This window comes from Melospiza georgiana, chromosome 8 (assembly GCF_028018845.1).
Source record: "Melospiza georgiana isolate bMelGeo1 chromosome 8, bMelGeo1.pri, whole genome shotgun sequence".
Lineage (NCBI taxonomy): Eukaryota > Metazoa > Chordata > Aves > Passeriformes > Passerellidae > Melospiza > Melospiza georgiana.
The window spans coordinates 16,825,848-16,849,689 of NC_080437.1; the positions used below are offsets into that span (position 1 = coordinate 16,825,848).

At 44.6% G+C, this 23,842-nt stretch overlaps 1 protein-coding gene across 15 annotated transcripts in view; it reads left to right on the plus strand.

The window, feature by feature from the left end:
- Positions 1-23,842, plus strand: part of CAMK2G (calcium/calmodulin dependent protein kinase II gamma) — a 117,123-nt gene that overhangs the window by 26,879 nt on the left and 66,402 nt on the right. The gene's annotated exons all lie outside the window — the stretch shown is intronic.

The following is a 23,842-nucleotide window of genomic DNA, read 5'->3' on the forward strand; positions in this document are numbered from 1 at the left end:
GCTCTTTATGCTTATGGGCATAGGAGGAGATGCTGCTCTTTGCAAGCTTTCCAGTATATTTAATGAATGAGAGGGGGCTAAATGCAGATTCAGGAGTTGGTACACTGTCGTTTTGGCTGCTCTTGTTAAAGAGCAGTAGGCAATCTGAGGGATATCATGCAGTGTCTGTTCTCATGGGAGAGGTCCTTGGTTCTGACAGTAAGTAGCCAACTGCGTAATTACTTCTTAGGAAATCACTGTGTTTCACTGACTGCTGAACAGCCCATCTCTAAGCACTGCTGTCTCAATAGCAATGTCCTATTTGCCTTGACACAATCCAGATTGCTTGTGATATCCTGGTATTCTATGGATGGGGTTTTATTTCTTTCTTTTAGGCACAGGATCTGACTCCTTGCAAATTTCAAATAAATTGCTATATTCTCACTCTACTTTTTTGATCTCCAGAACTGAGTATTTTTCTTCACTACATGAAGTGGGGATGGTAAACATAGATATTCCCTTTGTACTTATAAAAATGATGGCCTCTTTATGAGTGGCAGAAGTTATGAAGGGTGAATATTAGGGGAGGTCTGAACAATTTTCTGTTATGATGGGTCAGAAACTAGGGGTAATTCAGTTAGGAGACTAGAACATCTCATGGTCTGATGTGAACTGTATGTGAGCAGTATCTTGGAGTATCACAGCAAAGGGTAGTTGAACTGTCCCTCATAGCAACATGAGCAGTCTCAGCCAGCGTATCTATTGCTGCTGAAAGAGGCAGCCTTTCTTCTGGCTGTTCCCTCCTTGCACTAGCACAAATTCTTTATATAGGTGTGTGGTGAACCAGGTTAATGATGGATCAGTTCAGTTATCCAGTTCAGTGCACTGCTGCACAAGTGCTTGCGTCAGCATCAAAAGTAAAGAGGATACAGGGCCATTAGCAAGAGGCAGGGGAAGGATGTGACTGCTGTGAGTGCCAGCTTTGCAACAAGGGGATCTCCTTTACCTGCTCTTGGACAAATCTGCACCACAGACAGTGCCAGCAGAGTGATCTCTTTTTTTCCTAGAGAGATTAAAAAAAGTCTGGCTTTATCTTAGCTGTGGCTTTTCAGGGGAGGAAGTTGGGGTACTGCATCAGTGCTGTAGTGGGATGTTAACTACTACAGCTGTACCATTGAAACACTTCATTCCAGTAGCTTACATAAAGAATCTGAAATAGCTGAATTACTAAAATACTATCTAATGGGCTTTTTTGGAGGAAGTGTGAGGTTCTTTAGGGTAAGCACTGTCTTGCTGTGGTGCTAGCTTTGCTGATATGCACTAGCCTTTGCTGAAGGAACTCTTCTAATGCAACATCCTAGAATTGCTTATGCCTATGAAATTTATTTACTGGTAGACATGATCCAGACAGAAATAAGACCAGCAGTGGTTAGTATCACCTCTAGCAGGGAATTTTAATGTTCTGGAAGCATAGTCTTGATGGTGCTTTCTATCCCCTCAAGCCTTTGTGTCAGGTGCCGAACCCAACATTTGGGTCTGAGATTGGTCTGATTATCTACTTAAAGCTACTGGTGGTTGAAGAGAATGTCATAGAGTCTAAAGATCACTTGAATGAAGAGATCTCTGTGCAGCGTGTCCTTTGTCCCTGTGGCGAGCCATTTCACACGGCAGAGGAGCTGGGCTGCGGGAGGGTTATCTGCGTGATCCCTCGTGGTGTCATTGCCCACACGGTGAGTCACTGGTAATGCCCGAGTTCTTATTTTTAGTCCTGTTGCTGCCATCGTGCTGAAACCATTGGCCGGTAAGAGACTTAAGCGAGGAGATAAACATGTTAATCTCCCTAGACCTTCCCCCTCAGCTGCTGCCTCTCTGCCTTTGTGCATCTCAAGATGTAGCCTTTCCTGGACTATTGGGCAGAACGATGTCCCCTGTGTAGCCTGGTGGGATGCCACTCAAATATTTTCACAATTAAGTGCTGGAGCTGGGAGGAATGCCTTCCATGCGCGTGGGTTTGCATGTGCAGGCAGGCCACTGTGCTGTGTCAGCAAGCAAAGCAAGCTGGGCAGGCTGTCACTGTTCACCCAAGCACCTTTGCCATCAGGGCTTTACAGGGAGCATCCACTTTTTCCTTGGGTTCTGTCACCCAAGTGCCTTTCCCTCAGTTCCCTCAGAAGAATTCTGAAATAAACTTAACAGGATTCTTTTGTATAAGCTTGCTGTAACAATTAAGCAAGTCTGTACCTTTTGGTGAGTTTTTAAAGTATCCTGTTGAATTCTTGGGCAAGGCCACTGGTCTCTCTGATATATTATTTTACTCTAATAACTGTTTTTGTGTTTATTCTTAGGCTTCCTATTTTACTTGCTTTCTTGACATGACAAGATAGAGGATATGGGAGTACGAGTGACTGCTTCTTTGCCCAGCAGTTCGCTGGTAGTGATGCAGACTGAATAGAATGTTTTCTTCTGTCCTGTCCTTCTTGTGCTCCCTTTCCTAGATAGGTCTGATCCTGCAAAATTAACTAGTTTGCAGATCCCTAGGGGTCCAGCTAGTTGTTTTCTGTGGTTAATTTTGTTAGCATGTGTGTCTCCAACTTCGAGGACTCTTAAACAGATTTACACCATGTGAATTTTAAGGGAAGAAAGGAGTGTGTTCAGCCATTCTACAGTTTTGTTAGCAGGGTTGATTATTTCCTTAAATTATGTATTTTGAGAGATTTATACAATCACTATTCTTGTATAATTTTGTTTCTGGATGTGCTCAGTGTTTGAGAGTGAAAATGCGCCGGACTGGACAAGCAAAGCACAATTATTAATACCTCGGTGTCATTTTCTCTCTGTTTCTCCCTCTGTCCATTTCTTTTACTGTGCTACTCCTAGTCTAAACACAAGAACTAAACATCTGAAGCTGATGAAGAGAGAGCTGAGTTTCTGCTGGTAGTGTAGCAGAAGGTGTGACTGCAGCATGAAGGACATAGTTCACTAACTTTATTCCCAGTGTTGTAGAGATAACAGCATTGCAGCCCCAGTGATATAGGTTTCAGTGGAGGCTAGCAGCTTAGGCACATATGTAAGTCCCCAGCAGGCCTTACAATTTGTGTTCAAGTTTATGAATCCCACTATTACTAGTCCTGCTAGTGAGGTGTAGTGCTAACATGGATATGTATGCTCATGCTGTGATTAAACCTTTGATTGTGGAGTAGACATCTCCATAAAGATTGGAGCTCTTTTGCAAGGACAGAAGGTGCCCAGCAGGAACAATATCAGAAGCTGGGTGTCTGTCTCTTGCTCATGAGTGCCAGTTCCAGAGGAAATTGTTATGCAATTTGCTTATCACTTCAGTTTTACACCATCTCTCTCTCTGCTGCTGCTGTACTTTTAAAGTGAAGGTCTTGGCTTCTCAGAGGACAGCTGCTCATGATATCCCCTTGCACAGGGTCTCGTTCACTGAAGCCCAGCCTCCTGGAACTTCTCTTCTCTCTAACCCTATGGAGAAAAATCTGCATGATCACTGGAGTCCTTATAGGTAACAGCTTGTCCACGATGCTGGATTAATCATCATCATGGGATCCAAGGGACAGCTGATTTCTGTCCCCTTAGTTGAGGTGAGGGAGCAGATGGATGGAAGACACTTCAAGAGCCATCCATCTGTCCTTTCATGGCACAGTAGCAGAGAAGGTTCTAGAAAGCCAAAGGATTTTGATAGCCTGTGTCTGTGCTAGCTGTGGTGTGGTCGGATGCTGGTGTTTTTAATGTCCTGGAGACCATGAAAGTTAGTACTAAGGCTGTAGTGTGTATGGGGAATTACCATGACTCTCATGGCTTATGAAATGTGAAAAAGGGATCTAAAAACTAGGAAAGTGACCACAATGCCTAGTAACCCATGTGTGCTGCAGTATACCTTACTTTGCCTCTCCACTCACCTTTCCTGCCAAAGGAATGAAAATGCAACCATGGGAATTATTAGCTATGTTGGTGTCTAAGTTTCAGCAGTGGGGTTGTTGGGTTGTGGTTTGAAGAGGCCTTAGTTTTTGTTGTTTGTTTGGGGGTTTTTCTCCCTCCTCCCAAAGCTCCAGAGAAAACTGTGTTCTTGGAAAGGTGACTCAACTCCGCCCTGTGGAGTGGCCGTGTCAGCCCTAGAGCTCCCCAGGGCAGATGCCTCGAGCGCTGCAGTAAATAGGGGAGAACAGTGGGGACGGCAAGGCTGAAACCAAGATTACCTGATTCTTGAAATCAAAATAAGACATACTTGCTGCTTCCCTGCATGCTCTGGGTGATCTGTCAGATCTGGTGACAGGTTCTGTGAATTTCATTTTTCTGGTGCTTGACTCTTGACAGAAAGTTCAGCAGCAGTATTGACTGTGATCATTGCAGTCATGTCCATGCAGAAGTTACCCAGTTGTCCCTGCCAGAGACCTTTCCCTGCCACCTGGTCCTGTGTCTGTTATATGCTTCCTCCAGTTTGCCAAGCAATTTTCAGAATCTTTCCTCCTGTTCACTTGGAATCTCCCCAGCTGTAGATCTATCAAGATGCTCTTCTGAATCAAGGTTGTTTCCCCACTCTAGATATCACCATGGATTCATGGATATATTCAAGGCTGCTGTTAGCATCTCAGGCTCTGTGGAGCAGGAAATGGACAGTGACGGTCATTTATCATTGCTGGATGGGATGCAACTTTCCTGTGTCCCTAAGTGTGGTCAAGTAATCACTGTGAAAATCCTTGCTGACCTGTTCTTCAAGACTTGTGCAGCCTCTTTTTCTGGATTAGACAGAGACTCACCCAGCTTGCATGCAAACTGATGGCTCAGTCACCTACTCCTTTGCAGTAGCCTTACCTCCGTTTGAGCGGCTGCTTCTGCTGGGCACTAGAGTGAAATCCTGTCCCTCATGGTGCAGTTTCCTCCCCCACTTACTCTTCCCCAGGCAGACATCCACAGATGCTCTATGCTGGCCATGCCATGCACTGCCTCTCTGAGCATTCACTTTTTCAGTGTTCCTGCTGCTCCTCAGCTGGACACAACTCTGGATACACTGCCTGTGTTGTCCTTCTTTGTTGTGCTTTACAACTAGTTCTGTGCTCCAAACCTCAGTTGTACTGATGCAGGGAGTTCCTGTCTCTGTTCCTGTGAAGTTTTGTGGCAGGAGATGAGAATTATCATCCAGCTTCTGAATGAGGATTCAGGGTACAGCCAGAAGGGAATTAGCCTCTGACGTATGGTTGAAGGGACAGTGAACGCACAACATCACTGATGCCATGTGGGCATAGGTTAAGAAGGTCAGGATAGCAAAGCAACATCTGCATAATCCCTTTGCTATTTTGTGTGAAGATGAATGAGTGGCTGGGCAGGGGAAGGAGGCAGCAAAATCACTGTTGGCAGGGCAGACTAGAGTGGTTACAGGTTTGATTTTTGTGTTTGTTGGTTTTGGTGGTTTTTTTTGAGCAGGAATGAACAGGTTTTTGGTATAGTAGCAGTAAAACATGCACTGAGCTGGCAGCCCTCATCTCAGGAATTTGAGAACTTCCTAGAATTGCTTATGTGAACTGGAGGCAGATTCCCCACAGCTCAGAAACTCTTGAAGAGTTGATAACAGCTCAACATTTGAAGCAACAGCATACCTACTCTGTGACTATTCTTGCATTCCTCAGCCTGCCTGACCCTCCAGCCCTCTGGAATGGGAACCTCTCTGCAGGTGCTGGTGAAGCACAGCAGCAGCATTTCCTTGGTGCTCCCTTCACGCTGAGAGGCATGTCCTTCTTGCTGCAGCCTTCCTTGCTGGCTGCAGCCAACACAGAACAAGAAGGTGTGCAGGAAGAGATGATTCCTGTCTGGCTGCTGGGGAAAAGGTGTGCTCCAAAAGCTGGAGCAGGCACAGAAGCCATGCACAAGTACAGTGTAGTTCAGACAACTCAAACTGCCCTGGCTAGGGGAGAGTCTCTGTGTATTTTGGGCTTTCTGCAGCATGCTGCAACTTTCGGCAGGAAAAGAGGAGTGGCTGTCTTTTCAAAACATGTGAATTGCTTGCCTTGCACTCTTCCTTTGTGGATGAGCTTTCATGAGAACAGTGACAGCTACTAGAGAAGCTGCAGCCTCAGGATTTTCCTGCGTCTTCCTCCCACCAGAGCTGGCGGTGTTGTTTTGATGTGTGTTTAACAGACCAAGCCTTGAGACAGTGTGGGCCAATGCCAATTGGAAGGATCCATTTTCCAGCTGCATCTTCCTCATCTGTGTCTGAGAGAGAGCAGAAGGCAGTGCCTAGATGAAGGGATATGGAGACCTTGCGGCATTATGAGCACTTTCTGGAAGGAAATGTGCAGCAGCTGCACTTTGGGGCATGGAGGCCTTGTCTCCCATGGAAGCTGAGAAGATAGAGCCCTCCTCAGCTTCCTCTGGAAAAAAAAAAAACAGTGGATAACTAATGCACTCTTTGTAAATACAACTTATCCTATCAGTCCTATCAGTGACTAATGAAGGCTTTTTTCTCCCTTCCCCTCCTATCTCACTAATATAAATGCAGTTGCTCAGAGCTCTCTTTCCTCCTGTTTTGTTTTATTCTTATCAGTGGTGTAGCAGGTGATGCAGGTCTTTTACAAAAGGTAGTTCATTGCTCCTTTTTCTCATGTGATACTTAATTCTAGAAGGTACTTTCTGTATTCATTTTTAATGAGGGTCATGGTGCACTCCTGAAGTGAGTTTTTTGTTCCATATGCTGATCTTTGTTTCTCATATTGGGACCTGTGTCATGTCTACAAAGCAGGAGAATCAACCCTTTCTTGAATTTTTTTGGTTGGACGTGTGACAGCATGCCGTTAGTCCTGTACATTTGGACTGTGCTCAGACACTTGCTCCTGATTGCACACCTAATCCTTGTGAAGGGGCAGCCTGTTTTTTTCCTGGCATTCTACTAACAGACAGCTGCCAGCCTGCAGGTTAGGAAGCCTGTGGGCTTGCTAAAAGCTCTTGGAGAAAGCTCACTGTGCTAGTGCCATGCTGTCTGGCCCTCGCAGATACACACAGTATGCTAACAAGCTACCCTAAAGAACCAGAAACAGTATTCACCAACATGTCTAGGGAGATACAACTCATGTGGTAAATGCATTATGAAAAAGAAGGACTTGTAATTCAATAGAAAGCTTAGTTTTAGGTGGAAATGGTATATCAAATAGAAAAATTGCACACAGAATTTTTCTGAACCCTGCTCTGAATTTTCTCCGTGGTCTCAAAGGTTGCTCATCATTGGAGACAGATCTGTAAGGGACTTGGAACAATAATGTTCTTGAGTGCTGTCTTGGATTTGGCAAGCAGATTCCATAAAAGCCTAACTGACTTTGTCACACTGACCTTTTCTGAAAAGAAGTCTAGAAAACTGCTTGCAAGTTGGATCAGGTTGTTTTGCACCTCAGATATATTTCTATTTTCAAGGCAGCAAGGACAGGAAAAGATATCTTAATGCTGTCAAATACCATCCTTCTAGCTCTGCCTTGTGAACCTTCTGGGAAGAGCAAAGAGGAGCAGCACTTGGAAGGGCCGTGTGTTTTCTTTTGAGGAGGCCATGGAGTGTATCTTCTTCCTTCCCACTGTGCAAACCAGCCTGTGTAACAGTCCTCTGGCAGTTTTATGTTGCTAGAGTAGTAGTTAAACTGTCACTGCAGTGTTACAAAGAAGAATTTTTCAGATTTTTTTCTTTTGCCCTTTGTCAGGCAGGATCATGCCTCATTTTCCTCTCTGTTTTGCTCTGCACCTCCCATCCTGCCCTTCCCTCCACCAAATCATGACTTGTTCTCTTTGGTTGCTCTCTCTGCCTGTCCTGGTATGACACCAAGTCTTCACTGCAGCCTTTCCCCACCCTCTCTTTATATCCAGCTTATAACTGACCTCACTTGCTCCTCCTGTGGCAGGCTAGCTGCTTGCTCTTGCCTGCACTTGTACTCACAGGTCTTTGGGGTGCTTGTAGAAGTGAATCATAGAATCACTGAATATCCTGAGCTGGAAGGCACCCACAAGGATCACTGAAGCCCAGCTGCTGGCACTCAACAGGACCGTCCCCAAGAGTCTCACCAGGTGCCTGACAGCATTATCCAAAGACTACTTTGACTCTGTCAGGCTGGTGTTGTGACCACTGCCCTGGGGAACCTGCTCCAGGGTCCAGCCACCTGCTAGGTGCAGAACCTTTTCCTATCCAACATAAACCTCCCCTCAGCTTCAGATCATTTCCTCAGGTCCTGTCACTGGTCACCAGAGAGGAAAGATCAGTACCTGTCCCTTTCAACTCAAAGAAGTTTGAGTTGAAATGGGGTCTCTCCTCAGTCTCCTCCAGGCTGAACAGGCCAAGTGACCTCAGCCATTCTTCATAAGCCTTCCCCTCAAGGCCCTTTGCCATGTTCATAGTGCTTCTTTGGATGTTCTTTATATGTTTCCTTAAGTGTGCCCAGAACTGCCTCCAGCACTCGAGGTGAGGAGGCCCCAGAGCAGAGCAGGACAATCCCCTCCCTTGCCTGCTGGCCATGCTGTTCCTGATGCCCCCCAGGATGTACTTGGCTCTCCTGGCTGCCAGGGCACTGCTGACTCATGTTCAGCTTGCCACTGCCCAGGACCCTCAGATTTCTTTCTCTAGGGCTGCTCTCATTACCCAGTCTGTACACACAAGTGGACATAGCCAAGTCCTGTGCTCCTGTCTGACTTTCAGAGGTCACCACAGTGGCCCTCAGCTGTCTTTTGGGTACCTTCTAAATTAAGATTTATATGAAGTTACTTGCTACTTTACTATAAAGAGCCAAAGTATGGATTTTCTTCTATAAGCCTTTTGAGTTTGTTGTTTATATTTCAAAAGGAAAAATAGTTTTATTTATAAGCACAAGTCTATTGGTTAAAATGTGAAGTAAGGAAAGTCCACAATTACGGTGAGATGGAAGGAATATAAGAGGGGAAACTTGGACTTCAAAAGCAAGAAATCTGTGCTGGAGTCAATCACACGTTTATCCAAACTCCAGTCAAAATGGAAACACATTTGCCATATAAAAGCTAGCATAGTTGCTGGTAGCAGCAAGCTGTTTCTCCTAAAAATGTTTCTTTCTCCAAAGAACATAGACCCCTGCTTTATCCCACACCGGTTCAACAATCCTAGTGACTTCCTCCTCCCACAGACCTTTTATCTCTGAGTTCTTGGTCTCCTTGACAGCTCAGTGAGCAGTCTCTTGCCTTAGGCTTCACAGTTAGGCTAAAGAAATGCCACTCTTAAATATGACAAAGTGTGATTAATTGCACAAGCAGGACCTGAGCCAGTTGATATGAATCTGCTTAGGGAAGTTAAGCAGGGATTACTTTAGAATGGTATTGGGTGGACCAAACTGACAGACAGAAGGAAATAAAGAAGTCTTCCCAGGTCTCCAAGTCCACTGATTGATTTGTCCATTGCTGTACTTTTACATGAGCTCAGTATAATGGGAAGATGCTTTCATCTGCCTCTCCATAGTTCATTGAGTCCCTGGACCATTTTATTCTAAAGCAAGGATTTGCTGTTTGAGGCTACCTTTGCTAGGGCTGGGTGGAAGACAGAACTTTTTAAGGCAGGACATCTTGGCATTTTCAGGAGATTTTAGAATCCTCATGAATACATCAATATCTTGGGCTAGCCTGTTTTTTTGGCACATTGGCATTACTAGCCGGGTGTTTTCTTGGAACAGGCAGCAGCATTGGGTGCTTCAGAAGAACCAGTGTGCTGGAGTACCCAGCTGGAGACTGGACAGAGTGCTTGTGACTAGTGTAAGTCAGTTTGCTTTGCCTGTCTTGGGGTATAATAGGCAGTACTTTGTGTCTTGACCACTCGTTTCATCCCTTCTCTTGCTGTTTCTCACTGTGTGCTGTGTTGGTCTGAAGGCTGTAGAAATGAGCATCTCTTTCTTCTTCACTTCCAGTAGTGCAGTAAAGGAGCTCAGTTATGCTTGTCTTGGCTGTTTCATTAGAGAAACCTGGCATCAAAGCTTTCAAACAATTCCACCTGCACAGGGAGCAGATATAAAGACTGCACAAGTAGTTTAATCCATTGACCTTTTGTCAGTATTTAGTTATATTAGTGACCCTTTATGGAGCTATTGCAGGTATGGGTACTTAGTAGGGTTTGTTGTTAACGTGCCCTGGGTTGAGGTGGGTGCCCTGTGCAGCACCTTACTTGCTGCCTTGTGCTGCTCTCTCTTCTTCCTATATTCCTTGCTTTTAACCATGTGTGGCAGCACTGTAGTCCCCCCATCCATGTGTCAAAAGTTGCAGGCAGGAAGTTTTACAGGTGCATCTAAAATGACTGGGGTTTTTTTTGTGATAGGGAGTGGGAAAATCGCTGTAACATTATCTTCAGGCCAGAGGGAAAGATGGATTAGATGAAGGACAAGCTGTTCTTTTATTTCTTTGGATTCTATGAAATACTTATGATAATGATTGGGAGGAGACACCAGTGCAGTCTTGGTCAGTTTTAACTGTGGGTACAACTGTGTTTTTCCCAGGATTCCATTTGTCTTGTAATTTCACAACCAAGAGTCATGAGGGAAGTTTTCAGAACTGTGTGACATAGAAAGTAGAATTTAGAAAATTGCAAAATGTAGCATCATTAGCCTGAAACTTGTAGTTTGTGGCCTGACCTTTTTTTCTTGGTATGAGTATCAACTAGCCAGCTTCTGTTTCTGAAATCCTTAGCATCCGGTATGTACATCTGTAGATGCAGCTAATTGAGACTCTGCTCCTTCAAGGTTCTTTTCCTTTTCTTTCTGTGTTCCTTCTGGTATATTTGTACACTTGGGAAACCAGGGTAAAAAAATCTGTCACATTCTCAGGGCATGAGGACAGTTAAAACTTCAATAGCTGTGCCACAGGGATTGCACTGGGCACAGGACTTACTTAAACTCCTTCATTTTTAAAACAATGAATGACATACTGCAGAATTTGCAGCTGTAGTGCCTCAGTATTACAGCATTTAGGGCTTTGTCTTACAGAGATCTAACTAGCTGGAGTGTTTTAGACCAGTTCCCTGACCTTGGTGCATCTGTAGTGGAGATGTTACATGTGGTATAGACTTGATATGATTTGCTCTTAATTCTGATGCATTTTGTGCTTTGGGTAATTCTGCCTTCGTCCTAAACTTCTGCATCAAGGTAAGGCAGTTCTGATATGATCCACTAGGACTTGTTGCACAGATAGTACAAGTGAGCATCCTACACTGTAAACAAACTAATGCCAGTGCAGAGACTCAGAGCAACATCCTACACAGTGTCTTTATTACTATTTTTATTATCTATTTGCTTTCACATTTCTTTCAGTATTTTCCTTGTCTAAATGGGCAAACTTTATAATGCATCCTCATCTGCCTGAGATCTCAGTCCTTGAGGGACAATTCCTGAAATCAGGAGCAAGGGCAAGAAGAGACATAAAGGTCAATCCTAGCCAAATGGGAACACCTGAGCCCTAATGGTGATTGCGACTACCTGTCTTGCTTGCCCACTTGCACAAAGATGGTGCTGTTCAGTGCAGGCTTTGTGCCCACCAGGAGATGAGCAGCAGGGATGCTGTGGGCTTAAGAGTCGGTTTGCAGCACCCATCACCGACTGGCAGCAGCGTTTATCTAGGCCAGCAGGGATGCAGGGAGCGAGTGACTCACTCGAGGATTCATGCGCGCTTTCCCCTCTCCTCCCCCACCCGGCGCAGCTGTGCCTTGGTCATCAGCCATTTGGGAACTAGAAGCTTTATTTGGTTGCTGTTTGCAGTGGGCAGTTTCTGTTAGGGTTGTTAATTTTATCAACTGCTTTCAAAGCTAACTGACTTCAGAGAAGACTTAAAATTGCCTTTGCTGCTTTCTTCTCCTTCCCTGCTCGTAGGGCTGTCACCCAAACAGCTGATCTGGCACTGAACTTGGCAGAGGAGGTGAGAACAAGCAAATGGGCTGGAGGCAGAAACTTCCTGAGCTGATCTGCCAGCAGCATGGTCACTGTTTTGGATGGTGGCTCTTGTGGTTAGGCTGAGTGCCCTCTCCAGGCACCTCCTTGGCTGTGAGGACTGGAGGGTCTTATGGCTTTGCTCCAGCACAGAGAAATGTGTTTCAGTGTGTGGTGGAGGACTGAATATGGGTACAGTATGAAGAACAGGAAGTTGTTTAAATAATTGTAAAATGAAAAACAGATTAATTTATGATTATACCAGTTGCTAATCAGAAGTTGCCAAACTTAATTTCTGTTGAACTGTGGGTGACATGGTCAGTAAGTCTGCTGAGGGTTATGGCCCATGAAGGAGAGCAGCCTGGCCTGGGCATCCACTGTGCTGCCTTTTGCTCCCATTCACCAAGGCCAACAAATCACATCTCTGAGTTGGGCCTTCTCAGTTCACATGATCCCATTTTCCTTATGCTGCCCCTTTTGGTGGGTTCTCTGTCTTTCCCATGCTCCATACATGTGGCTTTGTCTTCCCTCTGGACACTTCTTTAGTTGTCTTTGTCTCCTGTCTCTCTTCCTGTCTACAAGTGCCATTAATGTTTTTCTTTTAGAAGCACATTTTATGCTTGCATTTCCCAGGGCCTGGAGGACATGCTTCCTAGGCCTTCCTGCCCACTGGCTGCTGTCACTCCAGATCCTGGCTGTGTTAGATATAAGCAGCTTGGGAGACTTGCTGTCCCTAAGTCCTGAACACTGCTGCTTGCTCTGCCACTGCTCCCCTACTCTGCTGGGTCACAGAACCCATGAAACTCTTTTTCTGCAGAGACCAGTCCTACAGCACAGGTGACTATTTAATTATTTGTTCTAGGTAATGGGCCATACTGCTTTTTTCTGTATTCCCCGTGTCTGTGAGCTTGCGAGCTACGTATTTCTGTGCTGAGGCTGCAGCAGTATCTTCACAGTATTTACCTGTAGTTGTCCTCTGCCTGCTGTGCTGGAGGACTGCACTATTTGGATAAACTTCTTGACAGAAGAACTGAAGAAAAGGAAAGAGGCTTAGGAAGGGGCATGGATCACCTTTGCTAGCATTGCCCTTGAAACAAAGATGGCAGCTTCAGTGATAGGATGAGCAAGATCCCAAATCTTATTTTGCTAGACCAGCTGTCCAGGTAGAGATGGCAAAAAAGTGAGCATAAGGACACATTTTTTACTGTGCTGTCTGCTGCCAATGGCGCCTATTCAGAAGCTGCTTCTACCAGGGAATGCTGCAGTCTACAGCCCACCTTTGTGCTCCACAGATCTCATACTGGACTGTGAAGACTCCTCAGGCACTGGCCATAGACAAGACCATGATCTACTGTCTTTATTGGATTTGAAATTCAAGCTCTTTGTGGAAATAACATTTGTAGGGCAGAAGTGTTCCTTTTACGTCAAAGCTGAGGCTGCCTGGTGGGTAATGTGGAGAAGATTTTTCTGCCACTCTTCTCATTTATGTGTTCTGTAGACAAAGGAGGGTTTAGTCTTCAGACGTGTTGGCTTGACATCTTAACCACCACCTCGTTAAAACTGAATCTCAACAGAGAAAGTTCCTTTGTAGCCATCAGTGTTAGTGCTTTAATAACTGTTTCACTGCATCTTTCTCCATATGACGCACCCCCCTTTCCCCTCTCATTTTTTGCCTCAGATAGGCAGCAATTTACAGAACTGTGTGCTCTGAGATAACATGAGGGCTACGGTTTCAATCCCTCATGTTCAGTCTTTCTTTGGGATGGGGTGGACTTCATCAGTGAGAATGTTCTGGGTGTGTTGCCTGTAATCAGCAAATCTGACTATCTCTTGAGATTCAGTAAGTGTCTGTTGACTTGATATGGGGCTGTGCAATTCAATGCCAAAAGGTACCACATAATTTAGATCCAAATCACAGCAAAAGGCTTGGTGTGGGGGAGCTGTAGATGACCTTAAAATTGGTATTACGGTAATGGAGCAGCATTAAATGCCTCCAGGCAAACAAGATCTAAACTGATCTAGCCAGGAGCATTAAACATTGATCAAAACAAGAAATTAACTTAGCTGGAGAATAAATCAAAACTGTAGCATAGCAGCTGCTTTTTTGGAAAAAGGTGCAAGTCAGGTGCCTCATTCCCTGAGAATCTGAAAGCAAGCATGGTAATGGAACAGGGTGACCACTTTAAAGCTGTTGTGCACACCAGATTGTCCAAATCTGGAGCTTTCATGTGAAGGAAGCTATTTTCAGGCTGTGCTCTTGTCAAGTGCAATGCAGTCTTTGTTGGGTGGCTGTTCCCAAAGAGACTAAATGTGTATTTTTTTAAAAGAAAAATATTTTTTTTCCAATTCTGAACACCAGACCTCATAATAAAAATTCCTTAGGTCCTAGCATGCCATTGAAGTCAGATTTCAGCCTTCCCAGAGTGAGACATGATGAGGTATCACAGCAGTACTAATGCTCCCCCTATCAATTTTTGCTTTGAGTGTTCAAAATCCATTAGATCTGAACTGCATTGTTTCTATCTTCATTTCTCTTTCTGCAGAGGGATGAAAAAAAGCATAGTGAAAGGCTCAGGTTCCAAAGATCTGAGTTTGTTCACAGACTTGTCACTGACATTCTCTGGTTTCAGTATCTCTGCTTTTCTCCTCCAGCTCTTTAAGGTAGAGAAAGAAACCTCATGCTTCAAGAGTTTTCTGGCCTTAGAGTAAATATTTGTTACATACCTAGAGATTCTCCAAAAAAAGATACTATGGAAGTAGTTGTTAATTTATGAGCATATTTTGTTTATTTTCTAACTTTTTTCCCCCCCACCATTTCATTCTCTGGTTTTTAGAAATTTGCCAGAATTTCTATTTTCCCAAAACTCTGCTTGTGCTGTGTAGGTTTAGGGGCAATTCAAGAGAGGTGTCTAAAGGGCACCTAAGGAAATACATTATTGTACAGCTCTATGTGAGCTAAGAGATGCTGCCATGCATATTATCCTGTCTATGTCATTGCAGAAAGCATATGGAACCCATGTAAAGCTTAGACTGTGGATTTTTTTAAAAAATCAGTTATCCCCTTCCCATGTCTCTGTGAGAGCATGTTGGGATGCTCTTTATTTAAGCATGCATCCTACAGCCAGCCTCTTGGATCTAAAACATTCCCTCTCAACTTTCTAGCCAAGTATTGTGGTGTGTTTGTGCAAGTTAGCATTGGTGCTGCAGCCTCCTGCCTCAGCGTCTCCTAAGCCACAACTTCTCCCTTTCTCTCTGTGTCCCACCTCTTTTAGGACTTGATGGTTGGCTGTAGGCATGTGAGCTGCCAGATCCCCCTGTTGTGCCTTTGCTCTGCAGCTGTGCTGTGAGAGTGTCAGGGAGAAGGGGCTGTGGTAAAGGAGGGGTGTGGGTGGAGGATCTGCTCTTGGTCTTAGTGAAGTTTCTGGTAAGCTGGTCACATGAAACAAAAAACACATCAGCTCCCTTCCCCCATGCACCAGTGTTTCTTGGCTCTGCACCCAAACTAGCAGCTGATCACGTGATTTACTTGTAAAATGCAGTTTTTTTAAAAAATGGTGCCCTTGCAGATGGGAAGCTAGGGATGGCAGAGCTGGGCTGGGGCTGCCTGTGTGCAGCTGGGGCTGCCATCAAAGGGAACGGGGACGTCTCCCTGCTGAGTTGCTGAAAGTGGGGGATGTGGGGCTGCAGAGGAAAGTGCAAGCTGCAGGAGGCAAAATGGAGCAGAATGTGCTGAACCACAGCCTTACTGGGGAAGGAGGAGGGCGTGCTGCATGTGGGGCAGGCACCAGGAAAGGGAGGGATCTGTTGCACGTGGTGTGAGGGGCTGTGCTTTGGGAGTTGGGCTGCACAAGTACTCTGAACTGAAGGTCTTCTTGCCAGAAACAGTCTGAAATGATTGTGACAGAGAGTGTTAGTCATTTTTGTTCTGGTTTGGTGCAAGAAAGGGAAATTTGTTTGACTATTCACAGATGGGGAGCTCAGTGTTTTGTGTTTTGAAAACTTCATTCATTTTGCTACTTGTGTTTGTACCCTACAGTTCTTCTTTTCTCTGGGATATAGGCTTTTGAAAGCTTTTTAAATTACACTAAGCTAATATACCCAAGAAGAGCTAAAATAAACTATCTCACACATAGTGGGGACCTTCAAGCAAATGCCCCCAATATGCCAGGCTGGCCAGCAGGGCAATCACACCATTCTTAGGGGGTGTGCAATTGCGCCACATTTCTTCCTGTGTCAGGACTGTGATGGGTGCACTAATGTCCCCTGGCCACAGCAGATAATATTTGTGCCCTTTGCTATGCTTCTGTCAGCCTGACAGAATTTGTGGTTGGTGATCTTCATTGCTTCAGATTAGGAGGAAGGTGGCTGCATTTTTGTTCTTGTCAGCTGGAGGATGTATTCCTTCAGAGGGGAGCTACAATCTGCTGCTGTGGGAATGGTTGCCAGGACCTCCCACTGCAGCACTGATTTTCCTTGTCTTCCATCCCACCCTGAGCAAGGGAGAAGTTCGTAAAGCAAGAAATGGCATTCTTTGCAGTAGCCAATGGAACAGGTGGAGTTGGTGAATGATGGGTAATTTTAATGGTCAGTTTGTAGAATTCTTAATTATTGCAGCAGACTGTAGGTCCCAACTTGGTGGCTGTAGGTGCTAATCTGGCACACAGCTTTGCAGGCAACCTCTGAGCTGAAACATTTCGTTCCTACTCATTCACCACCAACCCTGGAAGGGTACTTCCTTCTATGACTCGCCTCCATCATGTTGACATGAAATAAACATGATGGTTAGCAGGAAAAAAGAGGAAGAATGAAATTCAAGTCAGAGGCTCTTGGAAATTCTTCATTGGTTGTTAACAACTAAAGTAAATATTTGATGGGAAAGGCAGATAATAAAGCAGAATAAAGCAGAGTTAGCACAGGCCTTGTATATCCCACTGGTGGCATGGGAAAGGTGACTGGGGAGATGGAGAGATATTTATATTGCCAGCAAGAGAGACTGATATGCCCTGAGAAATGTGGACCACAAACAGGGCTCGTGCATGAGATGGCATGTATGTCATGTCAGATTTTGTTGAAGACTCTGACTGGGGTCTCAGTGGTGCTTTGGCTTCTGTCAGTTGTTCTGCAGGCAGGTATCCTGCACTCTCCTAATGCAGTCGTGCTGCTGGCTCATTTGTCAGTGGCTGCATTGACACCGGGGCTTCCAGCTGAATCCACTGGGCTCTGCTTGGCTCGTTGCACTTTGCTGAGTAAGACTGGGAACAGTAAAGCTTTTAAAACAGCCTGAAGAGCAGGGCTGCAGGAGCCTGTGGCTAGTGGGGAGGGGGCAGTGTGTGGTGTAGAGGGATGTCTCATGAAGGGGTTTACAAAATGCTTCCCTGAGTGCTGTTGAAAGGTCAGAAGGAGTTCCCTTGCCCAGATTCTGAGTTTATCTCAAGTTTGAAGCCAAGACTATGTCTGCAGTGGATGGCTGGGGTGCTTGCTCCCTCCCCTTCCTGAATGCCCATGCTGCTGTATTTCGTGTTGCTTTGCAGTGCTGGCTTTGGTCAAACTGTGGGATCTTCTGGAGGTGAAAACCTGCAGAACCTGGTTATCATACTCTCTGAGGTAGTGAAACACACATATGGCTTTATCTCTGCCTTTGTAGGCAAAGAATGGCATGTTAGGCTTGAGCACACTTAATCTGCTCACATCATTAATTGTGACAGAGATCACTCTCACCTGTAGCAGTGAGCCTGTGCTGATTCACTAATTTGACCTCCTTTGATTCTTGAAGTTCCTGGAAAGTTGCTGGTGGCTGTGAGAGCCCAAGCTCCCCACTTCCTCTTCATGTGCACATTGGTGTGCTGCTGGTTTGCTTTGTAAGGTGTGCAGTAGGTAATACTCAGGGTATGTGTTCCTGTTGAAAACAAGTGGATAGGAATTCTCTTTCTTTTACCAGGTCCACCTGCTGGATAATTCAAAGAAAAATTTTCGACAACGTGTTAGCTGATAAACTGAGAAATATACATGTGAATAGAAAAGGCAGCTTTGAGTGACACCAGGTGTAGAAATTGCAATGTCAAAGGTGCACACTATGCCTTTTTTAAAAAGGTTCCCCTCTTCTAGGTATTTTTAATAGCTTTTTTGCTTTGGCCACTGTTGTACACATATTAATATCTGCCTTCAGTCAGATTATCTTTGCAAGGTAAGTACAAGGTAATGAAATGCAGGAAAAGAGAATAAATTGCCGTGGCCCACTCTTCAGGGTGCTCATTTGAGATACAAATAGAATTACTTAAACCATCTTGATTGTGAACACACACTCTGTGGTGTTCAAAGTCTAATTTCTGTGTTACTTGAAGAGAAAAGTCGAGACTGTGCTAAGTTTATGTAGGGTGTTTATTTTAATTTGTTTGTTTTAGTTTCTCTGTACAGTAATACTGAAGGGTTCACAGATACTGGTGTGTGTAAACAGAGCTTGTGACCAATGTTGTGGACTTAAGGTTGTCTTTAAGATCAGTGTGTATATGTACTGTTAGGGGTCATATCACACTTTTACACATGGAGTTGTTTGATTCTGGGAAGTAGTGAGAGCATGGGAAAAGGCTGTTACAAGGTGTTGATGTTAGTGGTTTTACTGAAGGAAAGGCTTTCAGAAAGTATGTTTGCCGGTATTTCTTGAAAGAAATCTTATATTTCTTTATTGTGTCATGTTGGCACTTGAACCTCCTCCTTCTGTCTGTAGCTGATGGCAAGAGATGAGGATTTTGCCATTGTCTTGTTTCTCTAGCTTTCGCTGGCTGAGAAAAGTGGAGCTTGGCTCTTTCATCCTCACATGTGGCTCCTGACATGTGTTGCCCTTGGTGACTTTGTGACTCTTGCACACTCGCTACCACAGAGGTGCTGGAGGTGCTGTTTGGCTGTGGGAGCCCCTCTGCACTTGCACTTGGGACATGGTGGCACTGGGATCATTCTGCACTGAGAGGCTGGAAAACAGACTCTGGCTTTCAGAAATGTTGCCTGCAATGGCAGTAGTATGCTGCTACAGATTTATTAATTTGAGCTGGTCTTTGAAATGGCAGTGTAGAAACACTGAAATGAAAAGGAGAGAGGAAGGGGTCATTATATGCTTATTTTCTTTGCCTTTCTTTTTAGGCATCTGCTCTTAGCTCTTGTCAGAAAGGATATACTGAATTGATGGGAGCCTCTAGTCATTCTTAAGGCCTAGGATGATTTTTGTTTGTTTCTACTAATTCTGCAGATGGGGAAGTGGTGTCAGTCTAAGACTTGCTGGTATCCCTGTTTAAGGTGGTGGTTTGGTATGGCATAGTGTCCTCTGCTACCCTGTTGCAAATGCTGAGACATGTCAGTCATTCTGTAGTACAATCTTGCTGGAAAAAATGAGAGAATATGGGGTGAAGTCTGTGTCTCGAAGTGCAGGGTGAGGGAGCTAATGCTTTTTTTGCTGGGAATGTCTCAGAGAGGAAGTTTAAATTTGAACAAGCATGAAGGAACCTGAAGGTTCAGACTAGTCTCACACTACAAAATGTATTTGATGTAGATTCGATTTCTGTCTTGAAGCAACTCAAATGGTATCTTAGCAGCTGGCACCAATTGACTGTCTCCCGGAATTGGCATGATGACAGCAATCAAACTGAATTTATTGCTTTGAGTTTGATTCTTCTTCCGGACTCTTCCCATTCTCAGAAATGTAATCTAGAATGTGTTCCCACAGGAATGATAGTTGTAAGCCTCCTTTAACAGCAAGGACAGAGCATGGTCCTAATGCAGGATGAAGACAGTTGGAGTGCAGTATTGAGCACCCAGATTGTATATTCCAGTTGAGAATAGAAATATTATGCATTTGTAAAGGGAGGAGCACTTTTTTTTGTCTTCATGACATAGATTCTTATCACAGAGCTGATTCACATCTAAGTGTTAGTTTTCTTGATGCTTCTTTTTACTGCTTTAGGAAAGAATCTGCCTTTCCACTAAAGTGGCTGAAATTTAGGCTACTAAAAGTTATCCCCTGCTCCTTTATCTTTTTCCTTTCTTAAGGCAGGTGTACTAAATAAAGAGTGAGCTTTAGCCACAAGACCTGCTGAAGTTTGATGCATTGTAGAAAATCAGGACAAACTATGATGGTTTTGGTCTTCTGTACTCAGGCAGGGTTGTTGTTTTAACCTTCCCAGTTAGAGTTTCTTACAGCAGTGACTTTACTGGTTGTGCTGATTTACACCCGTTTGTGTCCATCCATTGTGCATTAAAAGTCCTGCCTCAGTGAGTGGACTGCATATTGTGTTGTGTGCTAACACAGCCATTCTTATTTTCTATTTAAGTTAATTTAAAATCAAAAGCCATCCCAAAGAAATCCCAGTGCTTTTAAAAAGCATTTTCTCGTCAGGTATGTTCTAAAGAAACCCAGGAGTAATGTCACTGAAGTGACAGTGCTATGTTTGCAGAGCAATGATGTTAAAGGTACTTGAGTTAAATGTAAGTTTACATGCTGAACAGAGATAGAAAAATCATACTATATAAAGGACTGATAAAGATAAATAGATATTCACACTTCAGTTTGTGTATCAAACACAAGTAAGTTTTGTCCTTTTTTTAATCACCATCTTAAGCATTTACACTTCAAGTTTTGCTACAAAAGAGATACATAGACTGCACTTTCCTGTCTGTGTAGATACTCATTGCTTCAGACTGCAGATAGAATAATTTTCCAAATAGCAAGATTATTGTTTTTTGGCTGGAAAACAGTAAATGAATATTAGATGAGTGTTTGTAATATCCTGTACTTAAGTTTTAAGCATCAGCTATTGTTCAGGGCTAGACAGCTCTGTAACGTAGCGGGAAAAGAGCTTAATGAAATCCAATATTTGGAAGCAGGAGGTAGATGAATTCAGACTTGGAACAGTAGTGCCGAATTTTAACAGGAAGGAGAGCTAACATTTGCAGTAATTTCTGTGGGTGTATGACTTTATTTATCACTTGTATTCTTGAATGTGAACCCTTATGCTTTCTAAAGGATATACTTTGTTTTAAGCAGATTATGGAAATTGCTGGTTGAATGTCACAGTTTTGTGAAAGGTGAGAAATAGGCCCAACCTAGAATCCCAGGCCTAGAATCCTGCAAGGTAGGTCAGATGTGTTGTTGTGCTCCTGTTAGCTATGAGGTATAGTTCCACTGTGCATTAGGAATAAACACCTCCACTCCACAAATGACCTGCAGAAATAAGTTTTATCTTTAGGGCAGAGGGAGGAGAAATTATTTCTTTGCAAGCTCTTGGTAAGGAAGGGGTTTTTTAGTTGTTATTTTAATACACTTAGGACTAGTTTGCGTTTTCAAGTTCAGACAGATCCTGTATGAGAAAAGTGTTAAAGCCAACCCATTCACTGCTCTGCTGGACTCAAAAAATACTGGATATTTTGTCTCCTACTGGGAATAAACCTTTGTTAGAGCAGAGTAAGGTAGAAAATTGAGGTTCTGTGTTTATTCCTTATGCATTTGGGTACCAGGTTGTTCCCCATAAGTACTGAATTGACTCTGGTGCTGATTTGGTAAGAGTCAAATGTTTACACCGTGCCAAAGGCCACCAGGTGCTGAAGACCTTTGGGGATGGAGTGTTTACCCAGTCACTGGCTGGGCCGTGTGCTGGAGCTGCTGCAGGAGCGGGAGCTGTGATCCTGCAGGGCGGGCGGCAGGAAACCCGCCCAGCCTGACCTTTCGCTGCTCCCAGTTGTGGCGGCTGACTGCTGCGGGCTGGTGCTCCCAGGGCTGGAGTGTGCTTTTGCTCTGTGAGTTGTGCTCGAGTTGGCCTGTTTTGTTGCCCTGGAGACAGAAGAGTGTGGTATGCTTTCCCCTCCACCAGAAATAGTTTCCTGTACCTTGTGACCGGAGTGCTGTACTCCTCCTCTGGTCTCCGGCCAGGCTGTGTGGTGCTGGAGGGATGGAGTGTGGGGTGGTGACCTCTTGTCACAAGTTCTGGTGTGGCTGCTGCCCATGAACACTAGCTGCCTTGCCAGCTCCCCTCCCTCTGCACGACGGTGTAGGATTTCAGGGGAGCAATTGCTCTTGATTTACATCTCCCATGGCATTTTGATGGTTATGTCATTTTGTTTGAGCCTTGCTCCTGTCAGCTGTCTGTCCTGACTGTCAGGACTTGGGATCTGAATAGCACGTGGTGAGCTCTTGCCTCTTCTTCCCCCTTTGCTCAGCTGTTTTTGCTGCCTGCTTCTCTGTGTCCTTGTACTTGGGAACAGATTCTCAGCAAGTATAGCTGTGCACGAGGGCAACGTGATCTGAGCAGATGAAGGATCCCCTTCCGTAGGAGTTCCAAGTAGAGCTGAGAGGGAAAGTGGGGAATTTGTGAGGCCAAAGCACGCAAGCAGGCTGTGAATAGTTTATCTTAAACTGTTGTCCTGCTGTGAGAATCTATCCTGAGTGCAGAGTGTGCAGCACTTCTGTTACTTTGCTACTGTGTTTTGCAAAACTTCATTTGTGAGAGATGCTGCTAAAAGGGAAGCAAAGACACCCCCACCCCTCCCAACTAATGCAGGTGAGAAAGTGCTTGCACTGCACCAAGGCCTCAGGAGCATGGAAGCTCTCCAGGCTTTCTTGCTGCCTTGTGTTTTATTGGAGAGTGGTTCTGGCACAGAACTCTAAAATATATGCAACAACAACAATAATTTCTAGGACTGAGAAAGAAGGAGAGATGAAAGGAGTAATTTACCTTCCCCCATCCCTGAACAATAGCAGATGAGGATGTAAGCACATCTCAGCCCTATAATGTATTAATTGGGACATTTTCTATAGTTCAGCAGTGGAAAAGAAGACAGGAATCGTGCAATGCCCTGAGCTTCTATTCCCAGCCTGGGAGACAAAATTGTTCTGTGCTGAGATTTGGCTCAGTCTCAGTCTTCTGCTCATGGGGAAGAGAACAATTGCCCCAAGCCTCCTTTACAGAGAGAAGGGAAGATGATGCAGAGACCAAGTCAATTTTCAGTCGATTTTCAGGCCGAGTAGTGCAGTGCAGCTTTGTTGAAGTGGGTCTCCAGTGGGGTTCCTATAAATCAAAGGGTGCTGCATTCCTATCACTATTCCATTCCTATCACTACCAGTGATCTGCTGAGTAGTCCAACCAGACAAGGATCCTGCTTACTCCTGTGAAGGGCTGTTTGTTACAGGGATAGAGAGTCTCACCTGTGCTGAAGATCTGCTAGAGGGGAATTGTCAGGAGTGGGCAGGTTCTGCTACTTCCCTTTGCTATGTTCTTTAGGTGGCTGGAATGGGAAGTCCAAGGACTGGACATTCTTACTTGTCTTGTTCTAGGCATCTGCATCCACAAACATCTAGATTTTAGCAGCTGCCAGGGCTGCCTAAAATATTTTGTCTCTCTCAGTTCCTTTCAGTCAATCTGTGCTTGTCCAGTGTGAGCATTTCAAAGGAGAAGAAGGGGTTGTTGTAGTGTAAATTCAGGAGTCAACCACTGCTGTAGTGAAAAGTCTCAGTGGCTACAAAGCCTTCTGCTTCTTGGCTGAGGAAGGCAGTGTTGTTCTAAGTCCTTCTCCTTTCCTTGAACTCACATGGGAAGAGAAACCATTTTTTACTCTCCTTGATATTTTTCTTTAATCCTGATGAATGTCGTGCTTGAACTGACGTTGCCTTTGGGCTGGAATAAGCATACTTAGCATTTGAGCAGAATTTCTTGCCTGGAGATTCCTAAGTGCGTGATCAGCGTTTCACCAGCGAGTCTGTCCATGGGTACTGAAGTATGGTTACCTTTACAGTTCACTGAAGCTGGCAGAGTTCTCTACTTCATGTGATGGCTGTGCACTAGCAGGGGCTGTATTTCTCTCTCCTACTCTGCCCTTCTTTCGCAGTGTTTCTGTGGAGTGGAAGCAGTTCCTTTTCCCATTTCATGTGTGTTGTTTCTTCTGAGACTTTTTCTCCGACTCTCCAGCCT